This window comes from Mesocricetus auratus, unplaced genomic scaffold, assembly GCF_017639785.1.
Source record: "Mesocricetus auratus isolate SY011 unplaced genomic scaffold, BCM_Maur_2.0 Super-Scaffold_4256, whole genome shotgun sequence".
Lineage (NCBI taxonomy): Eukaryota > Metazoa > Chordata > Mammalia > Rodentia > Cricetidae > Mesocricetus > Mesocricetus auratus.
In genome coordinates, this window is record NW_024429182.1 from 30999623 (window position 1) to 31014730 (window position 15108).

Sequence of the window (15108 nt, forward strand, 5' to 3'; positions counted from 1 at the left end):
ATAATTTGGAGCAATGTCCACAAAGACTATTATATGTTGTGGCCTCAAGAATAGTGAGAGAAGGATTAGGAAAAAATAATCACCAGGCTAAAAGTAGGCTCTGCTTATTTGCATAAAGTCACAGGTTTCTGAGACAAAGCCACAGCTGGATTTCGGTTCTGAGTATAACCACTTCTAGTATCCGGGGACCCCTATCAGAGCCTATGATGCTAACCACTGGTGAGGATGTTTCAGTTTGAGACTCTCCATTATGCTTTTAGCATCTGCTTTAATACACTTGTATCATGTGCATTTGCTTCTGAGATGGATGGAGTCCTGGTTATGTATACTTTTTGCAAACTGGTAATGAATAATGGAGCTGTGTTTTGCTTTAAAATAATACTGAAGTAATCAGGGTATATGAAAAGTATCATAGGTTGATAAACTTTCAGGCTGAATGAGGAATTCTTGGGAATTCATTACGTTATTTCCTCCACCTTAGCTTTCAAAATTTCCAGAGATTTAACTGAAAATATTACAGCATAGTAGAAAGACTCAGGCTCAACCTGGAGCTTTGAAATTAATCCTAGCTGCAGGCTGAGTGACTTGTCTGAACTAACTGCCAAAGGCCAAAAGCTTCCCTGTTTACTGCTCTAGTTGGCAGTGTGAACCTGGGAGCGCAAGGCCTGAAAATGAGGTGGACTAAAGTCTCATGCAATAGCCAACTCTATTCAGAGCATCCGGCAACTTGTCCTCAGGTTAGGAAGACTCACATAAGTATTTAATCACACAAGCTACACTTGGCAAAAACATGTTTTCCATAGAGGCATATGAATAGCAACAGCTGAAGTAAACTCACTGTTATCCGCTACACCTGGGGGAACACAAAAACACATTCCAAGAAAAATTCTGTGTTGAAGAAACTGAGGTCACAGACTTTTGTTTTCTTGGAGTTTTATCACAAGAGATAAGAATTCTCATAGGACTCAATTCTTGAACTGTGTTCTATCATCTCCACCTTTTTATTTTTTAATAGCATATCATGATCAATCTAATTGTCATTTGATGCATGAGTATTCTATAAGTAAGCAAATAACAATACTAGAATGTTAAGAGAAGCTTTTTCTTTTGCTAGCCGCTTTGGTTTATCCCCCGCCAGTCGCCTGGGCTCTGCCGCGCCAGCCTGGTTCTAGATCCGCATGAGTCCCAAATAAACACACAGGAGGCTATATTAATTATGAAGCTGTTGGCCTTGCTTGTCCCTTACTGGCTAGCTCTGCCTTAAGTAATTACCCCATAATTGTTAATCTAAGTATGTTTCTTACCGGAGAATAGTTCTCGGCTTCCTACCCCCATGGCGTCACATGTCGACTCCCTTGTGTTTCCCCTCCCAGAATCCTCCTCGACTCCTAGTCCCTCCTATCTAGGTTTTCTATTGGCCAGACAGTACTTTATTGACAAATGCACAGGCAAATAACAGGACTTCCCCAACACTAGAACAGTGAAAGCATTGTGTCTAATCCAAACTTTGTCCAGTACTATTAGTTGCTATTATTCTATTGATCAGAAAAATATAGAAAATAGCTTGAAAAGAGACCATATGATTAGTAGTTTTAGTATTTTGTAGAACATAAACTCACATTTGCCTTTATGTTGTCATGTCCTATGCAAATGAAGTTATTTAAATCCTATGGAAAATTAAATGCAGTCCCTTCATCAGATGGATAAATGAGTCTATTATGGTCCCAAGGTCCATTCATAAATAGAGTCAATTAACTTCTCCCTTGGTGCACAGGGACTTAACTTGGCCCCAGGCAAGGAACTTGACTTCTGATGATATGGTCTATATTTCCTTTTGCCCTTTAGCTGGAGGTCTGCTATCTTTCTGCTGACTCCTATTGTTTCCTCACCCTCCACTATTGTCCTTGATGGCCTGGGTCCAGAGGAGTCAAAGAGGAATCCATAATATTTCAGTAGGATCCATCTACAATGACAGACACATGGCCCTTCACAGTTTTCTTCTGGAGAAGTAAAGTTGGGGCAGGTTAATACATCAGCTTGCTTATTTCCTTCTGCATAAAACCAGAATATGCACAAATATGGGTATATTTCTGTTGCTGGAAATAATCTCACAACATAAGCAGAATCTGAAATGATACTTAGATGAATCAAAACAGCTAGTTCCACCTGTTGGGCTGAAGGAAAAGAAGTATTAATAGATTCATGAACATCTGGACCATGAATCCTTCCTATACCATTAGATGAGCCATTAATAAAATAAGTATCTGCCTGTGAACAATTTTTGTGCTTACAAATTAAGTTATGAGGAAATCCCATAGTTTGACAGCTGGATAATGATTTTGTATCCTTCATAGTAATTTACAAATTAAATTAGAAAATATATGGAGTTCTGTAGTGCTCTTAAAAATTGATTGTTAGGGATAACACAACAAGGATCAAACCTATATAACTGTTGACATCAGGTCCTCCCCTGATTCACTAATTGAGCAAGAGTGACTTGAGACTAATTCTCAGACTGAATGCCTCTAACTTTTATATCTCTTAAATCCTAGGATTAAAAGTGTGAGCTCTGATTCACTCTCCAGTAGCCCAGGGTTGTCTTGGACTCAGAGATCCATCTACCTTTTTCCTGAGTCCTAGGATTAAAGGTGTGTGCCACCACTGTCTAGTTTCTATAACTAACTAGTATACCTGGCTTTGCAAACTGATTTCCAGTGGCTTTGTTAGATCATAAACAATATATCACCACATAGATCCATTTCAAAAGTTTATCCTCCTGTACTGTAATATCTGTGGGAGATACTTTAGTGGGGAAAATAAGTTAAAAATAAGTTTAAAAGCAGGAAGGATCCACCCAATACAGAAATGCTTCTTTTAGTCTGAATTCAAATGGCTGTAGTTCTTTTCTTGCCTCTCAAGATGATATGCAAGGACTGTCTAACACTTCCTTTCCTTCTAGAGTTTTAAGATTAGTGCATATAAACATTCTGATTTTGCTGAAATTGCACTGGAAATACCAGTCGTACCTCATGAGGCCAGGGGGGATTTGCTAAAATGAATTTCATTTCCCTGTCGTGCTTGCCTAGGTTGTAAAGTTAGCTTTTTCATAGGCTCTCCTAAGACCTCATTTTAAAAATGGAGAGAATTCAGTATTAGATTGATTATCAAATCCTTGTCCCATGCTTCAGGGTCATTTTCAAATAATAGAGGATACATATTTAAAGGAGGTCCCAGTAAGGGAGCTGAGGAACCATCACTAGCATAGGTGGCGCCATTACTACTTTTGACTTTTACCTGCATAGGAAAATCCTCCTTTGCATCTCTTACCAGTTTTAAGGTTTGATCATTCAGTTTATATTCAAAGAATTAGCCATCTCTTCCTCATGACTAGTATTCTCCATGTCCTCAAGTATCTTATAACAGTTTGAGTCAATGCCAAGGTGATCCAAAACCGAAGAGGGGTCATTCCCCCTTGTTATTGCTGCCTCTTCAATATCCTTTGCGATTCTGTCCATGCTTCTTCATTTAGCATTCCTTCTGGAAACCAGGGCTTATACTTGTGCTCCTCCTTCCTTTAAAAATGATGCACAAGCTCCACATAAGGTAAATCCTTCCCTGGTTTCTGCCCCATTATCCTGGCCTCCTTGGGGAGGGTCACCAGTCTAATCTCATAAGCCACTTCAGGTCCTTGATTCATGGAGCCACTGGTTTACCACCTGGGAGGCACCAGGAGCACAACTGTCCTCCTCCTACAGTTTATCAGGGCTAGTGATAGCCCTCACCTCATCTAGCTCAATCTGCTTCATTAGATACACATAGTACAATCTTGCCATCTCATAAAACTTCTTGCTGGGCACAGTGGTAATTTCTCCACATGCACGGTTGTTCAGGAGGAAGTCATGCCCAGGTGCGCATCATGTTATCCAGTGAGCACCTGGGCTCCTCCAGGATGCTAATGTAGGGAATATTGGCAGATTGGTGGTAAAAGTGAAAACGCTGATGTGAAACTGCCACGACCGCCTTGACCAGCAATGGAAGACGTGATTCAGGAACTCTTCTCGAAAACAGTTTAATCAAGACCTTGATGTACAGTGGAACTTCCTCTCTCCGGGAGCCCGTCCCGCTCCCTAAATAGCCAAGACCAGCCAACCCTGAATAGCCACATGTACATCGGTCATTGGTGCAACAGCAATCAGATGATCATGGTGTGACCCTGGTGGGATAGGAACACGCCAAATAAGGAGTTGTTTACCACTGAGAGCACTCACCCTCGGGATGGTGGAAGGCTGAAACCGGCGCCATCTTTAAGGCGCGGCATATCGCAGCTCTCCACATGAAACAATATACATGTAAGTGGTATGCTACTAATCTATCTTGTCCACATTTCTCACGAATCACAGTTAAATATTACTTGGAACCACTAGTGTACCGTAAAGGCAGGAAAACTTATTAATAAGCTTTAGTGGGTGCAAATGAGATTTCTGGAATGGGACATCAGCACAAAGTAGAAAATAAAGTGAAGAAGCTATTGTTTCTCCTAGCCAAGTGAAGGAAGAGTTACAACTCCCCTTCACCAACACACACTTTTGGTCATTTATTTGTGACAAGGTTTTGCTATGTAGCGTGGGCTATCCTCAAAATCATTGTATTCCTGTGTCCAGTTCCCAAGGACTACAAGATTCAGCAACCACATCCTGCCTTTTTTTTTTTTTGAAAGAAAAACTAGCTGGTAACATATTTAAATTAGTCAAATTAGTCATTTAGTCATCAATAACTATTCTGTTCAATCTGTTCTCAAGTCTAGCAAAATGTAGGACTTGAATATTATGTGTATTCTTTATTTTTCAAAACAGGAAGGGCATGTGTTAACCCTTTTCTTAGTCACTGTTCTATTGCTATGCAGACACACCCTGAACAAGGCAACTTGTAAAAGAAAGCATTTAATTAGGGGCTTGCTCATGGTTCTAGAGGGTGAGTCCATGATCATCATGGTGGGGATCATGGCAGCAGGCAGACAGCAGACAGGTGCCGATTGGCAAGTACTTACATGTTGAAACCGCAACCACAATCATAAGGCAGAGAGAGAACAAACTGAAATGGTGTGAAACCTAAAGGCCCACCCCCAGTGACACACCTCCTCCAACAAAGCCACACCTCCTAATCCTTCCCAAATAGTCCATCCAACTAGGGATCAAGCAGTCAAACATATGAGCCTATGGGGGCCATTCTTATTCAAACCACCACATCCCCATAACAAGGAATTCTGTCAGACACCACTCTGTCTCTTCTCTGCCTCTTTTTCAGTCAAAATTTTGTATCCACCGTGCTATGCCTGTATCACTTAGGGTAAATATAATATCTACTTGTAACAAACCATTCTGTAACATTAGGGGTCCTGCTCTTATCAGCTGTGTTTATATTTTCTAGGAGTGAAATGGGAGGAAATGGGCCTTTGAGAATCACAGACATTCTTGTCTCAGGTATGCTAAATTCAGGGACTAGGTAGGGTGCTAGCCTTTTATGGTCCCCAAGCCTCCATGAGTCATTGGCTCGGTGTTTTTTCTGGAGAACTCAAAGACAGTCTCACGGGGTAAATTTTGGAAAAGGGTAGTTGCTGTAGAGGGAAAGCTTAGAGAGGAGAACAGTTGCAGAGAGGAAGTGGGCAGAGCTCCTTCGTGGTGGAAGGGGTCCTAAGAGAAGACTGCTGCTAACAGGCTTTGTTGAGAGGTTCATACAGCTTCTTGTGGAGGAAGTAAATTGGCTTTCGAAATGACTGGGCTGAGATGGGGGGAGGTGAGCTGGTTAGTCAGATTATCTAATCATAGATCCCCACGGGGTGTCTATGTGCCTCTCTGTCCTCGTGAACACCTCCAAGGACCAATGAAGTACCTGATAGTGCAGAGCTCCCAGGCAGTTCATTTGGTTGCTGTACTAAAGAAGAAGACAAACAAAAATCCAAGGACACAAACTAGTATGTGTGGCCAATACACTGGCTTTTGACTGGGACAGAGCTGTCAGCATTACCAAGGATGATCCTGACTGAAGCAGGATGGCTTCTTTGCAAGGCCTCTTTCCCTTAACTGTCTAGCAAGTTTCTTTCTCCCTTTTTTCATCTGGGTTTAATATGATTATTCAGGAATTACAAATACTAAGAAGTATAATTCTAGAATATAGTTATCATGAAAAATTATAATAGACCAACTCTTTTTTTTTTTTTTTTTTTTTTTTTTTTTGGTTTTTCGAGACAGGGTTTCTCTGTGGCTTTGGAGGTTGTCCTGGAACTCGCTCTGTAGACCAGACTGGCCTCGAACTCACAGAGATCCGCCTGCCTCTGCCTCCCGAGTGCTGGGATTAAAGGCGTGCGCCACCAATGCCCAGCTAGACCAACTCTTAACAGTAATTATATGTCATGTTTTATAACATCCAAGATGTAAAGTGACCACTATGTTCTTTTTTTATCATTACCACTTTTAGTTACTTACAGTTTTATTATAAATAAACTAAAAAATTCTTAAGAGGGTATTCGTACTGCTACATACCTGTAATTGAGCCCTTTAGAGGCTGAGACAAAGGGATCAGAAATTCCAGGCCATCCTCTGCTATGTAGCAAGATCCTGTATCCAAAATAATGATAGTAATAAATAAATTTACCTTACATTTTAAGTATATAATTCAGTAGTACAAATATGTTTACACTTTGAAATGTCTCTAAAACCTTTTCATTTTACAAAACCAAAAACCATACTCACTAAACAAAAATCTCATTGTCTTCCTTCCCAAGATCTTTACAACCACATTCTGGTATGTTTCCATGAATTTGTCTACTTACTTGGTATAAATAGAAACCTATAATATTTGTCTTTTTGTAACTAGCTCATTTCACTTAACATAATGTCTCAGCCATGTAGCCTGCAACAAGTTATCTTTTGCTTTTTAAAACCTAATAATATTCCATCCTGTGTTAATGCCACATTTTATTTACACATCCATCCATCCCTGAATGTTTGCATTCCTTCCATCTCTAGTTACTGTGAGGAATGCCATGAACAACTATGTGAATATCTCTGAGATTCTGATTTCATGTCATTTGAACATATACCCAGACCATATGGATAGTTCTACCTTTATTTTTTAAGGAACTACCATTCTGTTTTTTCATAACATTGTGTTGTTTTACAATCCCATCAACAGTGCTGGGGGAAGGGGTATTGAAATTTTTCACATTCTCATCAGCAGGTTTTGCTTTTAGCTCTCTCTCTCTCTCTCTCTCTTTCTCTCTTTCTCTCACATGTGTGTTCTGTATGCATATGTGGACACATGCAGAAAGAGGACAGAGAGTTATGCTCTATTGCTCCTATTTTATGAGACAGGGTCTCTCACTTAACTTGGAGCTCACTGAGCCCAGTTTTATGGGGGTGATGAAGATCAGAGTCAGGTCCTCACACTGTTCAGCAGGCACTTTGCCCACTGAGCCATCTCCCTAGCCCCCAGATTTATTTTTGATAGTGGCCATCCTACTAGTATAAAATAATATCCTTGTGTTTTTTATTTGTGAATCTCTGGTGGCTACTGGTGTTGGGATGCTGGACACTCGATTCATGTATTTGTCAGCCACTTTAGAAAAATGTTATTAGAGTTCAGCATAAATAATGATTTATTTTTAAAAAAAGCCACAACAGTGGTCCTACAGAACTATGGTGGAGCTGAGGAGTTCCTATCACACCGTGGCATGGTAATCATTGTGTACATGGTGTTTACTTGTGTGTCTGTGATGGTGTTCATGGTTGCTTATAAAAGTATAGCACATATGTACCAAGTATGATCTTGGTAATTATAGCAACAATGTTCCTTGTTTGTTACCTACTGTCTTATTTAGGGTTTCTTTTGCTGTGAAGAGACAACATGACCATGGCAACTCTAACAAAGGAAAACATTTAAGTGAGGTGGCAACTTACAGTTTAGAGGTTCAGTCCATTATCATCATGGTAGGGAGCATGGTGGCATGCAGGTAGACATGGTGCTGGCTACATCTTGATCAGAAGGCAATAGGAAGTGGACTGAGTGTTACACTCCTTCCAACAAGGCATACCTACCCCAACAAGGCCACGCCTCCTAATAGTGTCACTTCTTTTGGGGGCCATTTCATTTCAAACCACCACACTTACTATATACTTTCTTATTTGATTAGATTATACCCCCTCTGCCTATTATAAAGATAATACACATCTGTCAGAGGACTGATCTCTAAAATTTATAAAGAACTCAAGAAGCAAGTCTCCAAAATACCAAAGGATCCAATTAAAAAGTGGGGGACTGAACTAGATAGAGAATTCTCAATAGAGGAGTATAAAATGGCTGAGAGCATTTAAAGTGCTCAACATCATTAGTCATTAGGGAAATGCAAATCAAACAACTCTGAGATATCATCTTACTCCTGTCAGAATGGCTAAAATCTAAAACACCAATGACAGTTTGTGCTGGAGAGGATGTGGAGAAAGGGGAACACTCCTCCACTGCTGGTGGGAGTGCCAACTAGTACAGCCACTATGGAAATCAGTGTGGAGATTCCTCAGGAAAATGGGACTCAGTCTACCACAAGACTCAGCAATTCCACTCTTAGGAATATACCCAAAAGATGCACATTCACACAATAAGGATGTCTGTTCCACTGTGTTCATAGCAGCATAATATGTAATAGCTAGATCCTGGAAGCAACCTAGATACCCCACAACTGAAGAGTGGATAGAGAAAATGTGGTACATTTACACAATGGAGTACTACTCAGTGGAGAAAACAATGAAATCTTGAAATTTGCAGGCAAATGGATGACACTAGAGGAAACCATCCTGAGTAAGGTAACCCAGACACAAAAAGACAAACATGGTATATACTCACTTATATATGGATTTTAGATATGGATCAGGGGAGTGTCACCCTACAATCCCAATGCCAGTGAGTCTGGGAAACAAGGAAGATCCCAAGAGAGATGCATGACACCCCAGAGAAGTGAAATGAGGCAAGATCTCCTGAGCAGATTGGGAACATCGGGGGAGGGGAGAGGGAACCAAGAAACAGAGAGGAGGATAGGAGGAGGGGAAAAGGAGGCGTGGGGGAACAGGAAGGTTGAGTCGAGGTAAGAATGCAGGAGAGCAGGATGAGATATACCAAAATAGATGGAGTCATTATAGGCTTGAGGAGAGAGCTGACACTAGTGAGATCTACAAGGTTAACACCAACTGGCAAACTAAGCAATAGTGGAGAGACTACATTAAATGCCCCTCCTTGATTGTAAGGTTGATGACTACTCTATATGCCATCCTAGAACCTTCATCCAGGGACTGATAGAAGCACAGACAGATACCCACAGCTAAACACTGAACTGAACTCCTGGAACCCAGTGACAGATACGGAGGAGTGATGAGCAAAGGGGTCAAGACCACGAAGGTGAAACCCACAAAGACAGCTGAACGGATAAGGGGGAGCTCTTGAATCCCAGACTGATGGCTGAGAGGCCAACAGGGGACTGATCCAGACTCCATGGATGTAGTGCCAGTGAGGAGGCCACATAAATCACTGGGGCCTTGGTGTATGAATGATCTTTGGGAGCCCATTCCAAATAGAGGGATGCTCTCTCAGCCTGGACACATGGGGAAGGGCCTAGGTCCTTCCCTGGATGAAATGACAGACTTTGGAGATCCTCCAAGGAGGGCCTCATCCTCCCTAGGGAATGATGTAGGGATTGGGTGAGGGGCAGAGGGGGCTGGAGGAAGGACAAGGGAGGAGGGATGGGAGAGGGATCTGGAATTGACATGTGAAGGATTCATGTTTCTAATTTAAATAAAAACATATATTGAGTAGGAAAAAGACATTAAAAAAAGAATACAAAGCATTATGCTGTGTTCTGCCAGCAGCAGCCTCACATGTCTTCTGTTTACCATGTATTTTGATTTTATCAAAGGCCACATGAACAGAATGATCTGTACTATCTAGGTTTATGTAAGCACACTCCACAATGTTCCCACAACAATGTGAACTATGGCTATTATATCTGATAGCCTCTGACATCAGAAAACTGGCATAAAATGACACAGGGCATGAGAGAACCTCTGAGTTTACATTCTAGAGTATATAAGTTTAGATTCTTCACCAAGTTTGAAGGTAGTATAAGTTATGTGGTATAATAATAATCTTACAGTTACCATCTTTTGTTGCTTTTCACCTTATTTTCTGAGACAGGGTCTCTCTATGTAGGCCTGGCTAGCTCAGAACCTGTTATGTAGACCAGGCTGGCTCCAACTCACAGAGATCTGCCTATTTGCCTTTGGAACACCAGGATTAAAAGTATGTGCCCAAGATAGCTATTCTTTATAATCATAGAGTTGGATGAATCTTACAAATGTGACTTCTTAGAATGGATGTTGAATATTAGAGTCAATTTAATTCATGTCAGACATAAAAGAATCATTTATTAAAATCCAAAGAATTGACATAAGTGGAATATATCTCTAAAACTGAATGTCCAGTATATTTAATTATAAGTATGTAAAAGGAAATGTGGGCAAATAGTTGACAGTGTCCCACAAAGATATAGTTATTGTCCTCATTGGCATTTATTTTAAAATATTTAAACAGACAACTATCAAAATATTTACAATCATGCTTCTAAAAATATTAACTATGATTTTTAATTTTATATTTGGAGCATCTCCTATGTGTTTTCAAATCAGAAGGATAGTAAATATTATTTAAAGATACCTTCTGTTTCCTGTCAAAGAGATCACTCCTTAGTGATGACATAGTCACCTGCATCTGCATCGCTAGCAGATATGTTGTGTTCAGATTTCCTGGCTAAATCCCATACTACATGTCTTGGTAATATCAGATAATTGGGAGTATAAACAAATACCCTAATGATTCTTCCATGACAAAGAAAAAAAATTAGTAAGAATGGCAGGACTCCTTCCATTTTTTTTCCTTTTTTCTCTGTGCCCCCCCACCAGACTGGGTTTCTTTGTGGCTTTGGAAGTTGTCCTGGAACTAGCTCTTGTAGACAGGCTGGTCTCAAACTCACAGAGATCCATCTCTCTCTGCTTCACGAATGCTGGGATTAAAGGTGTATGCCACCACCGCCCAGCTCTCCTTCCATGGTTTTATCTTGACCATGGAGGGAGAAACACATGGGTTCAGACCGGCCATGTGTGAACTAGAAAAGGAAATTTGCCATTGCTGATATAACTTGTCATTAAATCCATGTCCCCTAGTGATCAAACGGATAAAATCAGTTCACCCTTTAATGACTTTAAAAAACAGTAAGTGGTTATCCAGTTTTCTCTCAAGTGAAAACACGGATTGCATAAAATGTGGCAAACATACTGGGAACTGTCTAGACTCCAAGAATGGACTTAGGTGATAAGCTACTCAGAGGACTAGTTCTAAGTGGCCTATTATTTCTCATGCGGTTCCCTCTTGTGGCTAATAGATGTATTTTTTTTTAAATACATGTTACTGCTAAGGCTAACTGAGGTACAGTCATTCTGGGGAGCTCTGGGTACCAGTGGAGAACTCATTCTTATCAGAATATCAATATACCAAGTGATACCAGTCATTGGTTAGGGGGTGCTCTGGGAAGGCTTTGTATCTCCACATACATGCCCACAGTTGGAGCTCTGGTTAACTCATAAAGCCATTAGGATAAGGTGGTGCAGATGCTGGCAGCTAGAAAGGCCCAAGGGGCATGGGTAAGGCACCAACAATGTCTAGTACACTGGTATCTGACATCAAGTACACTGAAACCCATTATCAAAAGCCCCAAGCTTCCTGAGGCTCTACGGATGCCTAGATCTTCAAGGATGGAGTAGCTTCTGGAGGCCCCATTCGCTGAGCCAGCTTACCTCTCCTCTCAGAGAGTTTTAAAGTTCATTTTATATTTGTGAGAGAAAGAAAAGGGAAGAAGGAAATTGTATTTCATCCTTTGTAACACAACCCAGCACAAACATAACCACCTTTCAATAAGTAAGAATTTAGAATTCCTCAATTGAAATGAAATTACACAGTTAGAATACTGAAGGCATGTTTCCCCCGACTTCTCAGTCAGTGAAGACCAGACTTCTGGAAAACACAAGCCACAATATGAAAGCTGGGTAGGTTTGCGTAGGTTTTGATCTGCTGTTAAATATCTCTACTTATCTGACCATTGGATAGATTTGGAAGGAGGTTATAAAAAGCATGAAATGTGCTCATGATGCCACGTAAAACTACAACAAAAGTTAGTGAGGGAAAGTTGTTTTCCAAAAGAAGAAAGGACCAACTTTTCAATTTTCTAAGACTGAAGGAACCCGAATACTTTGGGGTGCTCTGCTCGGGATCCCGATTAGGCACAGACCACACCCAAATACCAGTTTCCAAGCACAAACCAAACACAAAGAGATCCTTTATTAGGCAAGGCAGAGACAAGGTGGCTGGATCTGACTCGGGCAGAAACAGCAGCAAATAGCTTTGCAAGGATTCATTTTGAGTGAGATAAAGGAGAGGTCTGTGTTAGAATGAGTGAGCTAGGACGTGTTGGTAAGTTCTGATTGGGTATTCTAATTATGTTAGTCAAAATAAGGAATTTTGATTGCTGGAACTTGATGTTTTGATGGTTGGACCTTGATGATCAGTCTCAGGAAGGAGCCAGTGGCCAAATAGGGAATAGACCTTGCAATTTAGGAATGTAATGTGAGGGGAAAGGGTAAAAGGCAAAACCTGTTGGTGCCATGTTTGCCATGCTTGAGCTTGCTGGAGCCCTTCGAAGACAATCTGAATACATGGAGTAATCTATGTCTGTGCAATGTGGTGTTTTTATGTCCCGGTCACTATTGTGAGGATTCTAATTGCAGTTTTTCCTTCCTGTTTGGTTTTGGGTCTCTTGTGGCCCAGGTGACCTTGAACCTGATCTGCTTACATGACCACTCCTGGAAAAATGTTGCCTTTCTTAATGAAAATAAACACTTTTCCAAAGTGGCACTAGAAAGAAAATCACCACATAGAAAGGAACTGGATCTCACATGTCCCTTGATTGAGGGCATGGCTTCCTATGCACAGCCACTATATTGGTCTTCTCCCTGAGCGCCCCCTGACAAGGGCGCCCGCCTTAAACAGCACTGCCTGAGAACCAATCTGTGGATGCTCAAAGCTAACGTACACAGATCTTGATGAGTAGTCCACAGGTCTCGACTCCAAAGGCTAAATGCAAGAAGTGAAAGCAGTCCTGTGGGACGCTGCTGATGGGCAGCATTGATCTTGCAAGTTTGTGTCTCTGTTGAGGTCTGTGCTAAGCAGCAGTATGATATTCTTTTTTAAATACTATTTTTTATTCTTTCACATTGGGGGTATACAATGTATTTTGATCATATCCACCCTACTACCTCCTTTCCTTCAGTTCTTTCCATGAACCCACACTATATTTGCCTCCCAACTTCATGTCCTTTTCCCTTTTTAATTTAATAATCCACTGAGTACAGTTAGTGCTGCCTGTATGCTCATGGGTGTAGGACCATCAATTGGTGTAGGCATTTTGAACAGATTGGGTGGGTCAGGTATTCTGGCACTTGGGAGTCACAGAATGCTAATTGTTACACAGCTCAGATGGAAAGGTATCCTGGAGCTCAGGAGCCAAGGGCCACCACAGGTTGCAGTAAGCTTAACTGCTTACAGCCTTGCCTCAGAGAAAGGCTTCCCCAGTGTATCCGCTCAGCTCCAGCAGGAGACGGTCTTCCAGCTGGGGATGTTTGCCCTGTGCAGCAGTTTTGCTGGGGCAGGAGGTTTCCCAGCCAAAGTTGCTATACAGTTCAGCTCTGCTCCTGGGAGAGTGGAGAGCAGAGTGTACAACTCGACTCTGCCAGGGGAACGTTTCCTGACCAAAGTGTTACTTACAGCTCTGCTTGCTCTGGTCTGCCCAGGGTTGTCTCTGCTCCGCTGCAAAAGAAGGTCTTCACCCAAAGCTCATTGAAGGAGTTTATTGGGAGGGAAGAATCCAGGAGAGGGGGTACCCTCTACCAGAGAGGCAGAGGACAGCCAGGTAGCACGAACAACCACAAGCTGAACAGACACAGGGTTTATATAGGACTTTTAGGGTGGGGATTGGTCAGATTTCAATGCTGAGCTTACATTGGCTAGAGCTCCTGCTTGAGGATTGGTTAGATTTCTGCAATTGGTTAGGGTCAGATTTGGCTCTGGTTTTAGGGTCAAAGTGTGTTTCTTTCTCTGGTCCTTTTTAGCCTTTTGGCTCTAGTTTTAAGGCCAAGGTGTATTTCTTTCACTGGCTCTGATTCCAGGGACAAAGTGTGTTTCTTGACTCTGCTCAGTGTGTGTTTCTTTGGCTGGTTCTTTTCCCCTACAATGGGGAACCAGCAACTGATCACATTCCTATAGAAAAGTAACTATCCCTCCCTCATCATCCATCAGCTACCAGTAATAGATTATGGTCTCAGGAGGCCCCCCCCTCCCGCCAAGATAGAATTTTTACTGGCTGGATCTCATGTGGGTCTTGTACAGGTCATCACATCTGCTATAAGTTATGAGTGTCAAAGCCCAGTTATTCTGATCCTTCAGCTCTCACAATCTTTCTGTCCCTCCCCCCTTCCTTGGTGTTCCCTAAGCCTTGGATGGGGGAAGTTGATGTCAGTGTCCTATCTGTGACTGAACTCAGAGTCACTTAATCTCAGTTCTTTGACCCGTCTTGATTCTCTTCATTGACCACTACCTCAGCAAAGAGAAGCTTCTCTGGCCAAGGTTGAGAGTAGCACAGATCTATGAGTGTAAACATAAATATTACAAGACAGTTTGACAACATGACCATTTAGAAAACCACAGGTAGGTTCACTTCTAAGGCCCATGGACTTTTCTTGGGTTCACAGGACTAGGCATGAAATCCCTCTTGTGAAGCAGGCCTCAAATCCATTTAGAAAGTCATTGGTTCCTCCCTATATTAGTTGCTTTTCTTTGCTATGATAAAACACATGAGCAAGACAACTTATAGAAGAGCTGTTTGGACTTACAGTTCCAGAGGCATAAGAGTCCATCATGGTGGAGAGGCATGGCAGCCTAAGTAGGAAGCCGAGAGATCAC